This window comes from Centrocercus urophasianus, unplaced genomic scaffold (assembly GCF_019232065.1).
Source record: "Centrocercus urophasianus isolate 14NV4802_14NV808 unplaced genomic scaffold, USGS_Curo_1.0 seq_11, whole genome shotgun sequence".
In the NCBI taxonomy this organism is placed as follows: domain Eukaryota; kingdom Metazoa; phylum Chordata; class Aves; order Galliformes; family Phasianidae; genus Centrocercus; species Centrocercus urophasianus.
The window spans coordinates 12,392,947-12,405,841 of record NW_024884253.1 but is presented as its reverse complement, the minus strand read 5'-3'; the positions used below and the strand labels follow the sequence as shown (position 1 = coordinate 12,405,841).

The window sequence follows — 12,895 nt, the reverse complement described above, 5'->3', positions numbered from 1 at the left end:
TTAGGTATCGTCTAATTTTGTGGTGGGGATTGTGGATTTTGGCAAAGCACCAAAGTTTGAAGACTTTCAACACTGAAAGTTCTAAGAAAGAAATTATGTCAGATAGACTTTCTTACCTCATATGACACTTGGCCTGAGATTTACTGCTACTTTTTTTCTAGGATGCTCTAAGAAAGCTGTACTAGCTCAATAGAGCAGGCTGGACCCCGTCATGCTCACAAAGTGGGCCCATGAGAACCTACTGAAGTTCAACAAGGCTAAGTGCAGGATGTTCAACTTGGATCAAGGCAGTGCCAGATGTTAGTACTGACTGGGAGAAGAGCTCATTGAGAACAGCTCTGTGCAGAAAGACTGGGAGGTCTTGATGGACAAAAAGCTGGACACAAGTCAGCAGTGTGTTCTTGCCATCCAGAAGGCCAACAGTATCTTGGGCTGCATCAAAAGAGGGGTGGCCAGCAGGGCAAGATTGTCTCCCATCTACTTTTCCCTTCTAAGCTCCATCTGGAGCACTGTGTCCAGGTCTGGGGATACCAACACAGGAACAACGTGGAACTGTTGGAGCAGGTCCAGAGGAGGGCCAGGAAGATGATCAGAGGGCTGGAGCATCTCTCCCATTAAGAATGGTTGAGGGAGTTGGGCTTGTTTAGCTTGGAGAGGAAAAGGCTCAGGGGAAAACTCATTGAAGTACTTGAAGGGAGCTTGTAAGCAGGAGGGAGACTGATTTTTACATGGTTTGATAGTGATAGGACAAGGGAGAATGACTTTAAACTAAAAAAATTCAGGTTGGATTTTAGGTTGGATGTTGGAAGAAATTCTTTACACAGAGGGTGGTGAAGCACTGACACAACTGCCCAGAGAAGCTGTGGGTGCCCCGTCCCTGGAGGCATTCAAAGTCATGTTGGATGGGGCCCTGAGCAGCCTGAGCTGGTGGGTGGCAGCCTTGCCTGCAGCAGGAGTGTTGGAACTAGATGATCTTTAAGGTCTCTTTCAACTTAAGCCATTCTATGATTCTATGATTCCATGACACTAGTTTATTTTCCAAACAGTCATTCACAGGTTTATCCACATGGGAACAGAAGACTTCACCAAGAAAATGCAGTGTCTCAGTGGGAGCAACATGCCTCATGAGTTAATCTGGGATTGTAGTTTTAAAAACACGTATGTGATGTGGAAGTCTCAACCCCATTGCTTTAAGTGCTAAAGAGCAAGCTGCTCAGAGGCCTGAATGACGACTGTTGTGTACATGCCTATCTTCAGGTTCAGCACTCAGGCTGGTGTTTTCTGACTGGATGCAGTGAGGGGGAAGCTAAGGTGTTCCGTTCTCAGAAGGTACCCTGGGAGGTACAAGTACCCTGTAGCAATATAATGGAAGAGATTCCAAGAAGCACATATCAAATATTTAGGAAACAATTTGCTGCTACTTTTGCTTCTGTTTCTGTTTTTAATTTGTCTGTTCCCACACAGTAAACCCTTAAGAGGGTTTAATCTCAAGAAGTTTATATAGCACAGGATGCTATGCTCACCATTGGGATGTGCCTCATGCATCACACATCTGTTTGCATGCCACGTTTGAGCACATGCCATTATACACAGGACAATGGATCCCACAGCCTCACCAGGCCCAGACAGGGATAAAAGTGCAGCACAGAAGGCAACCCCATGTTTTGTTCTCCCTGTTGGCATCTGTACTAGCTGCTGAATTCTGTGTGGTTTTGAGCAGTACTGGAAGACCTGGACTGAAGACCAGTGCTAAATGAGGAGTATTGTTCTCTCAAACTACTGCAGAACTATCCTGTGAAGAATTATGGCACACTGTGGGACTGTGCATGGATCTGTTTTCAGATAGTCATTATGGGGATCTAATTCCTTCCAAAAAAGTCCCCATCTCAGACTCTGATTGCAGTGAGCTGTAAGTCGTACTGTGAAAAGTCCAGCACTATGAAGCAAGACACCAGCTACTTACTTCCCATCACTGAAGTTGTACAGTTCTATGCACTGAGCTCACTCCTGCCTTGTCACTCCGCAGACTCTGTTGACTCACTAAGGAGCAGATCATGAAATCCCAAAGGATCTGTCAGATCCCAAAGGAGGATGTCCCCTTGCTTTCCAACAGCCATGGTACCTCACAGAGATAAGAAACTCTGTAGTGTGCCTTTGTCCTTTATTTCTCTTTTGCAGAGTATTCCATGATGCCCCTAGCAGAGATCCTTCTGTGCTTCTGAGTAAAATTCCCATTGTGCAGTTGGCTTTTACACATTTCAAGGATAATTTCAAGTGTAGGTGTTCATTGTTAGAGACAGAAACTAGGATATGAATCCATTCATTACTGTGCTCTGACTTTTCCAAAGTATCTCCCAATCTACGTTAATCAGAGGTAATGAGAGGAGACAAGGGCTAGAAAAATGCATTTCCATGAAGAATTTATTCATGATTTTTCTGCTATAAATTCCTTATGTAATGTAAACTCATGCAAAATGCCTCCAACAGAATGCCAAAAAGACATTTTTGGATGATCGCTGACTCCATAATGCTCCAAGGCACTCAGTGTCCCAGAGCAAAAACAAGGACAGAGGTGCTGGGGGCAAAGTCTGGGATGTGGACACCTCAGAAGGCTGCAGGCGTGCCTCTGCAAGGAGTGGTGAGGGCATGTCGGCTTGGCTGGCAGGCATGCAGTTTCACCACAGAAATGTCCATAGGCATAAAGAGCAAGCCTTTGGCAAGCTTCTTTTGTCCAACTTCCCTGCCAAGTGCCAGGGCTCAACTAACAATTCTGCATGCAAGTCAGAACAAAACCAAATCCCAGCTCCAATATTATTCTGCTCCCACATGGCTATCACTTGCATTCATCTTGCATTTTGTGGGTGCTTGGTATTAAGCATGGTAGAGCTGACAAGACCTAAGAGTCACAGAAGCCATAAGCTAAAACACCAGAACAGGTTTACTGTTTGGTCAGGAACAACATTTCAGTAAGGCAGGTGCTGGATGCTGTGGCAGAGGACATCCAAGCCAAGTGACAGCAGGACACAGTTTTCAGTAATTACAGATAAAGCACCTGGCATTTGCTAGTGTTCTTAGAAGATCCAGTGAAGGAAAACATCTGGGGAAGTAGTTTGTAGACTTCTGGCAAAAAGCTGTTGTTCACGTTTTATTTTTCAGTGAAGCTTCATCCTCCATCCTAGAGGGTGCCACAGAAGTGGGACAAATGGTCAATACACCAGAGAGTTGTGCTTACCATCCAGAGGGACCTGAATAGGTTGGAGAACTGAGCAAACAGGAACCTCATGGTGTTCAGCAAAGAAAATGCAAAATCTGTCTTCTGAGGAAAAAACAACCCAAGGCACCGGCACCTACCAGCTAGAAAACCGTTTGGCAGAAAAGGACCTGAGGGGTCCTTAAACCATGAGCTGGCAATGTGTTTTTGCATCAAAGATGTCCAGCAGTGTCCTGGGCTGCATTAGGCAGAGGCTGCCAGCAGGTCAAGGGAGGGGATCCTTCCTCTTGTCTCAGCCCTGCTGAGACACATCTGGTCTCGGCTGGCATTCAGTTGTGAGCTCCACAGTACAAGAGAAACATGAAGACACAGGAGAGGGAATCCAATGATGGGACATGACGATGATAAAGAACTCGGAGCGTCTGACACACAGGGAAGATCTGAGAGTACTTGTGCTGTTCAGCCTGGGGAATAGAAGGCACAGCAGGGTTTAGTCAGTGTGCATAAATACCTGATGGGGAGAGTAAAATAGACAGAATCAGTGGAGCATAGAAGCAGGACAAGAGGCAATGGACACAGTTTGCAATTTAAAAAAAAAAGCAACAACCAACCAACCAAAGAAACATACACCACATTTTTTATTATTATTTTATATTTACTGTGTAGCAGATTGCTCAGAGAAGCAGTGGAGTCTCCATCCTGGATTATATCCAAAACCCAACTAGTTAATTCTCTGAGCAGGACAACTGGACCAGAGATGCAGAATGCTCTTCTGACCTCAACTACTCCATGATGCTATGACTTAGGCAACACAAACAAAGCAAACCTCGAAAGCAGAAAGGCCTAAATGTGTTTTGACTTACACTTAGATTTCATTCAGACAGCTCAGCAGCAAGAACACGATATAAGACTGGTCACAGATTATGTTGCTTGGTTAACTCCAGTCATTTTCTTCAACAGCAAATCATCTTAACTGCAGGCCCCATGCAGTGCTGTCTCAAGGTGGCCCCAACAGCAATAAGAGCTGCTGCTCATTGGTACAGTGCAGAATTTTTCAGTTTTGTCAAGAGCCATAGAACACAGAAATGCGCAGTAGTTGAAGTTGGAAGGACCTTTTGAAATCACCTGAGGGATCGTTTTTCTCTGTACATTTGCAGCCAGTTCAACATGTTAGACAAACAGTATGTATACCATCAAAGTCAGTAAGACTTGTCTCACCCACCCCGGAAACACTTAATCTCTCACAATACCTACAAAGCACTCAGAGGCTTTGTGATGGATGTCCAAAAAAGAAGTGAAATTTTCCTGAAGAAAAACAGTAGACCATATTTTCTTTATTTATGACATCTAGTGCTGAAGAAACGCTAAACTTATTTCTTCAGTCCTATGGAGCCTGACCCGGTCTCTCCCCTGAGGAACATCAGTCTTTCCACTGACTTTCGTATGTCTGGATCACATACATGGTGCATGTAGTGTATCTCTGTCCCATAATACATGGAATTTTCTCCTAACTGTTGAAAGGTATATGGTAAACTTCACACACACACACACATATATATACACATATATAAAAAGAGTTGGATTTTACGGCCATGGCTGGGAATGAAAGTAATCATTAGGAAGTTGCACCTTGTACCTTGTGCCTACTCCAATACTGAAGTCTATAGCAAAATACAAAATCTGGAGGAATGAGGGGAAGCCATTATTACTTTTTCTATGAAAATGCTATTTTTATTAAAAGCAGGAGGTGGGCTGAAGGCGGCACTCCTCTTTAAAATAACTTGGATTTAAGCATCAATAATGGAAATTTATATACTGTGGCTGGGTTATGTCTAGCACCTCTCCCATCTTTTCTAACTGTCCATAAATAAAAATGTTTAAGGCCAATGAATATAATCAATGAATGATCTTAATGTTCTGCTTTCAAATTGTTTCCATTTCATAGGAAGTTCAAGTTTCCTTCAGTAAATGGTTTAAACTTTCCCATTCATACTCACTTTCTAGTAAAATCTTTTTTATCCATATTAAATCTTAGTTTACTTATTGGGGAAGAGCAAGAATGCCACAGAATAATCACAAAAGTGGTCATTTTAATGTTAAATTTCTTAAAAATATTTAGCAGCTCCTTTTCTACTATTTGGAATAGAAAAAGTGCATTGCTACTTTTAGTCTCTTGGGAGCATCTATGTTGGCCTTCTAAACAGACTGTCTGAAATGCAAGCCTGAGATCTAGATCAGAAGTGATTAACCTCTGCAATTGTGGAGGGCCTCACTGCTTTCTACGGAGCTCTAGAAGAGAGTGGCAAAGACCAGCACTGAGAACTGAGTCCTTGATTTCTCCAGGTAGGGAGAATTTACCAGCCAGTGTCTCAAACAGTAGAGTTGGGCACATTTTCCTGCTGTCTGATATTGTCAAAACTTGGAACCTCAAGAACATGGTAGGAAAAGAGGAAATGTCAACTGCCTCTACTGAGTGTGATTTACTATAATTTACTATAAGCAAAGAAAAACATTCTTTTTTTTTTAAATAAAACCACATAGCCATTTTTCTGAGAACAAATTTTCTCAACAAATTAAGCACCTTCTACTTTACAAGGAACACAAACCACCATTGATTACAAATACAGTCTATCCTGCTAAAATACTGAAGAAGATAAAATCCTAAGCATTCCTGCAGGACTGAACTCTAAAATTAAAGAGCTAGAATCTTCCATGTTTCTTTTATTAAAGTTTATCTCACATTCATAATGAGCCCTTTGCCACCAGTTCACTTCAAACACTCTGGCTTTTGGTACTGGTCTAGGAAAATCATTCGCTCAGTCTTGCCACTTTCTTTCCAGTGGTCGAGAGGGAGGTTAGTTAACAATCTTTCCTCACCTACTCTTTATTCATTCCCTGTGTATCACAAATATTTAATACATGATTCCAGATTCTGGTTAAGTGCTCAGTGCAAAAATTCCAAGCCACAAGCCAGGTGCTTGACAGGGCTGGGGGAGGAAACAGATTGCTCCTACCTATGGGTCCAGGGATTTAGAGCTGGAGTAGAATGAGTGGTGGAGCTGTTACCAGCCATCCCTGGGGTTCTGCCCTGGAGGAAGGCTCTGAGGGATGGTCAGGGCTGGCAGGAGCCCCTGGGAGAGGCTGCTATGGAGAAGTGCTTAAATTCATAGAGGCTCCCTGGCCTTGGAATCGATGTGGAGGAGACAGTAGGATGGAACTAGTTACCGGAAAGTCTTTAGAAATGTAGCAGGTGGAAAATTTATTAGATATAATAAAATATTGTAGAAGCCTACTGCCAACATTTTAAACAAGATAATTCCCAGTAACAATCCACCTGATTTTACCCTGGGTGTCTGAGGAAGTGGAGAGTCTATTCAGCCTTCCACATCACCAAATGCTTTCTCATTTCTGTCCCCTTACCTGCACTCCCCTTATGTAGCAGTGAACCTACATAACACATTGCCTCATGCTCTATTCCTGGATAACAGAACAGATACATGGGTGAAGCTAAACCATACTTGGCTTGTTCACCCTAAACTTGTGGAAGAAGAGACTTTGGGGCAAAAAGAAAAGTATTCTTGGTATCAATTTCTGGGAATTTTTGTTTAAAATTCCTTCCATTTTTGTGACCTGGCCTAGGCCAAGAATACGAAAGAAAGAAATGTGCTCTTTGGGAGTATTTCAGTAATACCTAGCGATAAGTTGTCTCTGGAAGTGATTATTTCAGCAGGATCCAGGGAGGATTTAAAATCTAAATAGAAATAGAAAGCAGCCCAGCGCTCTATTAGAATTGGTGGTAAAATTAAGACAAGTGTCTCAGCAACCCAAGAACTTTTGCCAAATATCTCTAGGATGGCATTTTAACCTTGGTTTATGTTGTGGCTGCTTCTTTTGAGAGCCTTTAGGGGAGGAGTAAAAGGGCATAAGCACCACACAATTTCTTGTACTGCGTCTCCAAATCTAAGCAGTACAGAGTGAATGAGGTCAGAGGAAACATAAGCAGTCCTCCCCAACCTCTCAGCACCTGGTTTGCTATTAAAACATCTGTGGTAATAAGTGATTGAGTTTGGCCTAAATCCCAGCCTTGTGTCTATTTTTGCATAACAGAATGGATATGACCAGTAAGAGTGGTTATATGTTTGTCTCTGTTCACATAACTGCTTTGTGTTTCGCTGGTCGAGGAAAGGGCTTGTCCCACTCTGCTCTGCACTGCTGTGGCCTCACTTCCAGAACTGTGTGCAGATTTGGGTGCCACCATACAAGGACATAAAACTATTAGAGAGCATCCAAAGGAGGGCTACAGAAATGGTGAAGGGACTGGAGGGCAAGGTGTGTGGGGGGCAGCAGAGGTCTCTGGGCTTGTGCAGTCCAGAGCAGAGGAGCTGAGGGGAGGCCTGATGGCGGCTGCAGCTCCTCACAGGGAGCGGAGGGCAGCGCTGAGCTCTGCTGTGTGTGACAGCGACAGGGCTGAGGGAACGGCATGGAGCTGTGCAGGGGAGGGAGGGTGGGGATCAGGGACAGGGTGTGCACCAGGGGGCGGTGGGCATGGAACGGGCTGCCCGGGGCTGTGATACAATCCCGAGGTGCCAGAGCTCATGGAGCATTTTGACAACATTCTCAGAAATAGAGCTTTGAGTGTCCCCGACAGGGATCTCTTGGAAAGAGTCCCGCAGAGGGCCACGAAGATGCTGAGGGGCCTGGAGCATCTCTCCTATGAAGAAAGGCTGAGTGAACTGGGTCTGTTCAGCCTTGAGGAAAGGAGACTGAAAGGGGACCTGATCCAGGTCTATAAGTATATACGGTGTGGGGGGCAGAATGGCGAGGCCGGACTCTTTTCAGTGGTGAATGGAGACAGGACAAGGGGAAATGGCCAGAAACGGCAGCATAGGAAGTTCCACACAAATGTGCGCAAGAACTTCTTTACAGTGAGGTGACGGAGCACTGGAACAGGCTGCCCAGGGAGGTGGTGGAGTCTCCTTCTCTGGAGATGTTCAAGACCTGCCTGGATGCCTACCTGTGCGACCTGGTGTAGGGAACCTGCTTTGGCAGGGGGTTGGACTTGATGATCTCTGGAGGTCCCTTCCAACCCCTACAATTCTGTGATTCTGTGATTCTGTTTGGAGAGGGGTGTCAGACTGGATGAGATTTGTGCCTGTCTTCCAACTCAGGATGTTTGATTCTGTAATTCTAGGGACAACCTCAGTTCTGCTTCTGGGGTTTTGGCCTCCAGGGTGAGTCAGCGTCACAGCACAAAACTCTGGCAATTATATTCATAAGACCTTGAGAAAATGGCTCCTTACGAAATGGTTGTGGGATCTTTGGAGAAAGCAAAATTATGAGTGGGCCATCTCATAGCCTACGCCTAAAGCCTGAGTCTGGTTTGGTAGCGCTTCCTGCCTTCATCTTTTAAAATTCAGTCTCCTGCATTCAGGTCCAGCCTGAGAACAAGCCAAGTTATGCATTTTTCAATTTCATCACCTGCACTGTGAAAGAAAGATGTAGGTGTGGTTGCATATGTGGATTTCTGCAGGTACAGCTGAAGTCATGCTGTCACTTCTGACAGTTTGCCCCCAGCGCTGGCAGAATGCCTCCCAGCTACAGCTCATGTATTTGAAGGCATGAAAAACTGAATTTGTAATTAAGAAGGCATTGAAAACACAGGTGTCTAGATCGGATGCTTGTCAGGTATATTGCAGACTCCCTTTACCAGCAGAATCATGTTGCTAATCTGTTTGTAGAACTTGATTTATGAAGATTAATAAGACAGCCAAATTATGTCAACTTATGGCAAAAACCATGTATTTTTCTTTTGGTTCGGATTCCAAAAGGTTATTTTCTTTCTCATAAGGCTATTTTTAATGGCAGAACGTATGTGTACGCTACCCAGTCCTGCACGGAATGCCAGGACAGTTCACAACACTGTGATTATGTGACCCACCAAAAGTTTAAGCAAAAAAAAATTAATTTATTTATTAATTAATAGCCATTTCAAACCTGGAAAGAACCAGAGTATGTCAGTTATTTATTTTCTTCTCTCTTAGGACCTGATCCAGAAATCCTTGGTTTCTTCTCTGTTTGTGTCTCCTTATCCTTCTCAGTGATAACTGGAAGTTCCTGGTGTCTTCTGGTGTCTAGTAAGCCAAATTCTATTAAGCCTGTATAAATAAATACATGAATAAATGGAAATCTCTATATTAAACACTGTTAATCTTGACAACCTACATTGTCACCATTTCATCTACCCTTTTCCTAAACACAAAGCTCTTAAGGATATGAGTAGCCACAGACCTTTAACCAATCTTAATGGTCACGTCTGTTCTGTTGTGCAAGAGAAGACATAAGTGTGGGATATAGGCCAAACTCAACACCCTTACACATTATTTGCCCTCAGGCAAATTACAGAGTTCTTTTCTGAGATAATTCATTGGGTTCTTTCAATTGGGTTCTTTCAATTGGAATGATCCCTGGTTGTTCTGCTTTCAAATACATTCAAGAAAACCTTCCTCTATGCTTTTCCCCATAAGGTGAAACCGCATGAATGATAATAGAGAGAAAAGGCATTCACTGAAGAGGGTAAGTGGAGAAGTCTTCATTAAGAAATCCCCCTGCCACTTAACAAACACTAAAATGTATAGATTGTTGAAGCCTCTATTAAGGTTTCTATTAAGGTTTAATAAATCTAGACTAGACCAAAATCTATATATGTAGGTCTTGGAAGTGAATCAATTTATTATAGATACTGGGAAGGGGAGGGAATTTAAGCTCTTTCATGTGCTTTGATCCACAATCCCATAACATTTTCCAGTAGTAAAAAAAAAAAAAAAAAAAAAAAGCCAAGACTTGTGATGGCACCTGCATTATTTTATCTGCATATGTAAGTTATGGGGTTTTTTTGCAAGTAAAAAAACCATTTTGGGGCATTCATTTGGTTCAGACATCATTTTCTTCTACATAACAATCAATTCACAGATTCTGAAAATGACTAAATTGTGGTCTTTTCATCCTCAGAAGAAGATAAAGATGTTCTGCAATCTGACCACAGCATCACACTAGAGGTGGTTCTGCTGCGTGAAGAAGCTTTAAAGCACATGGGATGTAACTGTGTGCTCAAAACAGATTTACAATTGCCCAGTCAGAAACAGCAGCAAAGGAAGCAGGGCCAGAGCAGTGACTGGAAAAATCTGGGGCCTTGCTGACTATAGATATAATAAGGGTTCATTGGCTAAAAAGCAAAACAAAGCAAAAAAACAACAACCTTAGTCTAGAAAATTATTTTAGTTACAGGGTTTCTGGGGCTCTTACCGTGGATGAAACATAAAATTGAACACTGTTATGCAACAGAGAACATGATGAATTTCACATGATAGTCAAGCTTTTTATACTTTGTGAGTAAAGTTTTCTTCCCAAATCAAGGAATTAATAACCATTTATTAAGTTTCCCAAAGTCTAAACATCACACAGTCCTCCAAACCAATGAAATCTGGTCGAATCCAATATTCTACTTGAAGAGCTTGACTTTACAGATCAAAACTTAAACATTTGTGTACTCACATTAATTTCACTGTCATGTATATGGCACTGGAAATTTAAGTATGACTCTGTCTCTGAGAAGACTGAATAAGTTCTTACAATAGTTCTCCATCTTATAGTAGCTTTTCATATTCCTGCTTCCTGTCCTACCAGAGATTTTGGCTAACAAGTTGTGTATACAGCAGTTTTAGAAAAATACACTACCTGACTGTAAACTTCCAGGAGTTGAACAGTTTTAATATTTTAACCTCTATGTATTATTCAAGTTTCAAAGTCGTTTTCATTCCTATTTCTTTCTCACTGTGGTCTTTTAATGTATGATCCCACTGAAGTGACTGAAAATTATCACACTGACATTTTTGACACGTTGGCATGCTAGAAGAAGGAGATGTGGAAGCCTGTTGTTTTATGGAGGAAGGAGTAAAATTACTAATTCAAATTAATCTCTTTTTTTAATTGCAGTAAATAGCTTGAGGGAGATAGGCACAGTTAATCAGCGCTCGATTTAAACTGCTGAATCTTCAGGTTTTGTGTGAACCAGTACATGCTTATTCCTGTAGGGTTGCAGCCTACATGCTTATTACCAAAAGCTTCAGATATATGTGGGTGTAGTCTACAACTGCAACTGCTTTGGCCAAATGTTCTGGACCGTTGGAGTCTTCTGACAATAGAAGCAAAGGAAAAAACCCATCACTGTATATATAAGACAAGAAATGCAACTTGTACTTGTCTCATTTTTCCATTTTAATAATCAAAATCTTCGGTAAATATTAATCATTTAATTCTGCCAACCCTTCCTTGAAGAAAGAAAGTAGGTAAAGTTATCACCATTGCACAGACAGGAAGATTGAAGCAGAAATATCACACATCACACAATATATTCCCAATTCAGAAGTCAGAAATATGTATCACTTAACCCTGAATGTTCATTAGCATGGTCAAAATGGACCAGTATCCTTTGGGAATGCCATAGTGACTCTTTACAGAGATATACGAGCATTTTTCATGCACAGCAAACAGAATGGAAAATAAAAAGATCAGCTCTCATTACCACCTATGTTCATGCTTCTAAATATTATATGTTATATATAGGCTATATGATACTTCTGACACCTGCACCAACTAATTTGGTCTAGATTATATTTTATCAAAAAACAAAACAAAACAAAAAAAAAGCGAAGTGTTAGAGCAGTGTTGGGTCCAGCCTGGAACTATTCCTTGTATCTCACTTATTAGATCATTATTTTATACCAAAGAAAAAGATGGGTTATTTTTCCCTTCTGCACCTCTCTGTGATATTGCTAAATCCTCTTTGAGAAGTGGACTTCTAAGTAAGAAGGGCTTGGATGCCTGAGACAGGAGCTTCCTTTGTATGCACTCTGCATGCTAAGCTCTTCTGTGGTTTGTAAATCTCTGCAGGTGCCTCCGATCAGGGCAACACTCTGAACTGGATATGCTGAAAAATTCACCAGTCGGGAGTGTGCTGGCTGTTCCAATTGCTGTACAATTAATTGTGAACAGATGACATGCATGAGTGCTCAGCTACCAGCAGGAAAGGTCTTTTAAGTACATGGCAGGACCTATGAACTTACAAATACATAAAGGCCAGAAGGGTGGGTTACAACCTCTGTCTAGCCCAGACATGCTGCAAGCACAGTTTCTCCAAATGTTACTTAAACTGTGCCATAACTGCTGGTAAAGCAAATGCAGGTGAACTTTTTGACGCTCTACTTTCATTTGACAGAGACCCATCATGCTCACAGGACTCAGGGAGAAATGAACAGTGAGAGATGTTCCTAGGTCTCGATGAACCCTTCTGCTCCAGCCAGGAACAGGCCAAAGCTGAGAGTTTATTTGGATCCCAAAGTCCCCATAGCCTACACCTGTCCAGCACCAGATCGAGTCACACTGACTACACACCCATGAGCCGTGTGTGGATAAAATGTCACAGGCTCAAAGCCCTTGCTAACACCACAGCCTTGAAAGAAACAATGCGCGACTAATCCCAAACTCCCTTAGCTTCTTTTTGCTGTCCCTACTCTCCTCCACCTCACCCAGCAGCTTCGGTCCAAAGGGAGAAACACTGAACTGTGACAACTAAATCATGGAATCGCAGAAACATAGAATGGCCTGGGTTAGAAGGGACTTAAAGGA

At 42.4% G+C, this 12,895-nt stretch overlaps 1 long non-coding RNA gene across 2 annotated transcripts in view; it reads left to right on the top strand.

The window, feature by feature from the left end:
• LOC122155279 overlaps nucleotides 1-12,895 on the top strand; it is a 34,013-nt gene that overhangs the window by 9,202 nt on the left and 11,916 nt on the right. For both annotated transcript variants that reach the window (XR_006167208.1, XR_006167209.1), the window contains exons 3-4: nucleotides 9,253-9,345; nucleotides 9,736-9,784. This is a non-coding gene — a long non-coding RNA (uncharacterized LOC122155279). The remainder of the gene's footprint in view (nucleotides 1-9,252; nucleotides 9,346-9,735; nucleotides 9,785-12,895) is intronic.